The sequence below is a fragment of the Leptidea sinapis genome, chromosome 17 (genome assembly GCF_905404315.1).
Source record: "Leptidea sinapis chromosome 17, ilLepSina1.1, whole genome shotgun sequence".
Taxonomy (NCBI): Eukaryota; Metazoa; Arthropoda; class Insecta; order Lepidoptera; family Pieridae; genus Leptidea; species Leptidea sinapis.
This window is the reverse complement of record NC_066281.1, coordinates 2522098-2526483: the sequence shown is the minus strand read 5'-3', so window position 1 is coordinate 2526483 and position 4386 is coordinate 2522098. Positions and strand designations below refer to the sequence as shown.

General features: G+C 35.6%; 1 non-coding gene across 1 annotated transcript; it reads left to right on the top strand.

Moving 5' to 3' along the window:
• Positions 1–493: 493 nt before the first annotated feature.
• Positions 494–575, top strand: Trnas-aga (transfer RNA serine (anticodon AGA)). Its single transcript has one exon. It is a non-coding gene; the product is annotated as a tRNA-Ser (tRNA).
• The last annotated feature ends 3811 nt before the right edge of the window (positions 576–4386 follow it).

Sequence of the window (4386 nt, the reverse complement as noted above, 5' to 3'; positions counted from 1 at the left end):
CAACAAGATGCAATTATAAAAATCGCATGAAAAATCAGCATTTGAATCTGACGGGAAATACCTTTATATAGAGCTGATATTTGTCTTCGTTTACACACAAAATGTAGGTTCAGTTTCAAGGTCAAAACATCTTGTGTCTCAAGGTGACGAGCGCAGTAATTGTAGTGCCGCTCAGAATTTTTGCGTTTATCAATAATCCTGAGTGGCACTGTATTGTAATGGGCAGGGCGTATCAATTACCATCAGCTGAACGTCGTGCTCGTCTCGTCCATTATTGTCAATTTAAAAAAAGTCAACAGTTCCTGAAGATGCGTCTTGTCGGGGTAAAGATGTATCGAAGTGATTTAGTAAATCATAGAAGAATTAATACTAAAGATGATAGATAATTTGTAACATTTTAAATCGAGGTTAATGTCTTCGTGATGTCATATCAATAGTGAAAGTGTTATTAAGGATCATGTTTATATCAGGTTTTTGATGTAACGTGTATGTAGCAGTCGTGGCCGAGCGGTTAAGGCGTCTGACTAGAAATCAGATTCCCTCTGGGAGCGTAGGTTCGAATCCTACCGACTGCGAGAACTTTTTATCACACTTAAAATTACTTAAATTAACCATAAAGATTTTTATATCGTAAATTATTTAATAGTTTTTTATCTTTTATATTACTTGCTTATCTTTTATAATAAATAGCTTGATCAATGTTAATTTCTTTCGGAATAAGAGGACAAGCGTGTCTACACGTCAATTATTGATGGTAGGTGATCATGGCTTACCATAGTCTTCTGTTAAACATAGAGATAGAAGGAGTGTGTTTTCCGGTCTTTAATGCTGGTGTACTAGTAATGTCATAGCGGCATGCAAACAATGTTTCTATTTTCCAAGAGATACTTACATGGCCGGTGTATACAGCAACTCTTGTACTAAAACTACGAGAAACTCGTCTTGATTTGTGCCATGGGATCCCGGATTAAGTAGCCTAATTTTTAATTTATCCTTCCTATTTGACATCATTTTTAAAAATAATATAATCTTATATATCATTCTGTATATAAATATATTTAAAGTGGTATATTTATCATGTGTTTAAAAGTGATATAATATTAATAAATAACGATCAATAACTAAGAATAAAAGCAACCATACAATAACGAAACGTTTAAATAAATAATATATTTATGTAATATTATAATAGAATAAAGCTCGTTTGATATACAATTTTTAAACTGCATAAAATAACTGATTTTAGCCCTCATATTAATTATTGTGTGATTTATCGTAATAAAAATTGGTACAGACCAATAAAATATAAAAATGTATACAGCAGGAATAGCGTAAGTGATAGCGATATATTGATAGCACGATATAAATAGATACTTCAGTCGGAGTAAAAACACTCCTGTATGTTGCGCCCAGTGAGCAGCTCGTGATCCAAACACTCTCGAAACCAAACCAAAAATTTTTTTTCGGTTTCAAATCCTTGGATTCCATAATAGGCTTTTAATAGGCCACCATTAAATGCCTTCATGGTGATTTATGAAGGTCTCTACATAGATGTGAAATCATTATAATTTCTCTTCTTGCTATAATCTATGTACATATTATGTAATTATAATATCGTAACAACTATACATTGTCCCTACATTGAATATTTTTAAAGTGAAACTTTTATTACATCGTTTCAAACTTTATCGTCTGTGTGTTGCATGTCGCGTGACGGTTGGACGGCGCCTATAGTTCGCAGCAGCTGACCGTGTAGTCTAGACTATTACTCATCTAGTTGGAGACTTAGTCTACTTTTATTATTTCCAATTATCATTCCAATATTACAAGTTTTCCAATAATTAAGATTGATAAAGCGATTTTTATATCCTTATTAATAATTATAATATTTGAATAATAATTTTAAAAATAATTGAATATTATTCCAAAAGTTTTTAGTTAAATGTCTATAATGTGAAAAAAAGTTTCACTTTTACCGTGGTTTCATAAAACCACACAATTCTTTTTTTAAATAAAACGCTATCACTGCCACTTCGGAGTTGGTAAAAGTAAAACCTCTCATCAAATCTTTGATTTTGAGGAAAATAAAGAAATCACAGGGTGCTAGGTCGGGGCTAAGTGCAGGATGGGTGACGAGTTGTACTTTTTCGGAAGCGAAAAATGACTTAGTTTTGTTGGCCGTGTGTGAAGAAGCGTTGTCATGATGTAGGAGAACGCGGCTTTTTGGTCGACTTTAGTGAACTTTTTTTTAACAACCTGGGTAAGCAAATGGTAGAATACCACTCGGCATGCAACACTCTTTTCATCTTCAAGTGGAATTGTGCAGATGTGACCCGTAGCCCAGAAAAAAAAGCGATCATTTTTTTTCCAACGTTTCTCGCCTGCCTCACATTTGTTGGCCTGTTCTCATTTTCAAACACCTATTCACAAGATTGTTTTTTTTTTCGAGTTCAAAACAATAAATCCACGTTTCGTCTCCTGTGACAATGTCATAAACAGCATTAAAATGTCCGTGGTCGTACTTAATTAGCATCTGTGATCACCATTCCACGCGAGCCTGCTTCTGCTCCGCTGTCAGTTCATGAGGGATCCAACGACAAAGTTTCCGAACTTCCAATTCTTCGAGCAAATTTTTCTGAATTTGGCTCATACCAATCCCCAATAGTCCTCGAATTTTCTCATAGGTATTTCGCGGGTTTTCTTCAATTAGCCGCTTAACAGTAGCCACATTATTTTCGTTGACGGCAGTTGAAGGCTGAAATTCATTCTTCACGAAATTCGTCATGTAACCCGACCTCTTTCAAATTCAGCAAACCATCGCCTCACGGTGCTCAAGCAAGGTGTTTCTCTCCCAACAGCATCTTAAGGACGAGCGGCACAGACTTGCGGAGCGAGAGAACTTTTAAAATCATAAAAAATCATCGCTCTAAAATCTTTTCGACTCAATTCCATTTTCGTTGTGTACGTAGAACTTTGATGTGTGATAAAAAACAATTGACAAATGATTTCCCGCCAATTGTTTCTTATTACTAAGAAGGTTGAAATGATTCAAAAAATATAACATACGAAATTCAAATAGGTCCACTTAGCTAGAAATGCAAAACTTTTAGTGTGCCCCCTGTAGTAACATACATAATAATAACATACGTAGTACCATATAAACCAGTATTATCAAGATTTGATTATCTCTTCTAGCATAAAATCAAAGGAGCATACCAAGGAAAATAATGGTGAGTGCGGCAAAAACTTCGCCAGCCCGCGGCGATTGAAAGCAATATTTAATCCGAGTCACAGAGCCATAAACAAAGGGCAGCGTCACTCGAGAAAAAAGAAAAATTCAGGCTTTATTCACTGTATGCATTATTTATAAATAGCGAAAGCCCGCATTTCTGCCGTGAGCCGTTTAGATTAATATTCATTCCGTTTGAATGAAAATTGAAACTTTAACTAAACACGTTATGACAGTAAAGTTTTGGACTGCTAACGGCCGTTCCCAATATTCAGTCTATCTCTTACTTGAGATAAAAATCGTAACTATTGTTGTCTTTTATGTCCCAATAAACTTATTGACGGTAACTCACCTTATCCGTACACGCTGTCTGTCAATGGGACGACGTATAGCTTACCAGCGATAGAAGTTTTTATTTAAATTGCAATTCACGCGTCCCAATATAAGGCAATAAGAATAACTTATCGGGTATATTGGGACAGCTTCAGATTAGATTTAGAAATTAGTTAAGTGGTAGGTAATTTATCGCCCTTAGTACGTGCGCGGTTTTCAATATAACCATTGTTTTAAATGTTCTCTCGGTGTATGGTTATTTGCTTTTCTGTTTTCAGTGACCAACAGTCATCAATAAATATATTCTTATCTCACCATGTCGAATTAAAAACTAATCAACAAGTCCCAATCAAAGTACCTAGGTATCTGGTATCCTGTACAAAGAATCCTCCCTCAGGTAAAATGGTGTCGTCATCTCAATCCCCCACAGATTTTACCAGTGGGAGGCTCCTTTGCACTTTGATGCCGGCTAGATTATAGGTACCACAACGGCGCCTTTTTCCTCCGTGAAGCAGTAATGTGAAAGCATTATTGTATTTCGGTCTGAAGGGTGCCGCAGCTAGTTAAATTAGAGGGCAAATTAGACTCAACATCTTATGTCTCAAGGTGATGAGCGCAATTGTAGTGGCGCTCAGAATTTTTGGATTTTTCAAGAATCCTGAGCGGCACTGCATTGTAATGGGCAGGACGTATCAATTACCATCAGCTGAACGTCCAGCTCGTTTCGTCCCTTATTTTCATTAAAAAAAACCACAGTAGGAAGAATATAATAGAAATATATTAATATCTCGCCATGTCGAAAAAAAAATCATATAAAGGTACGG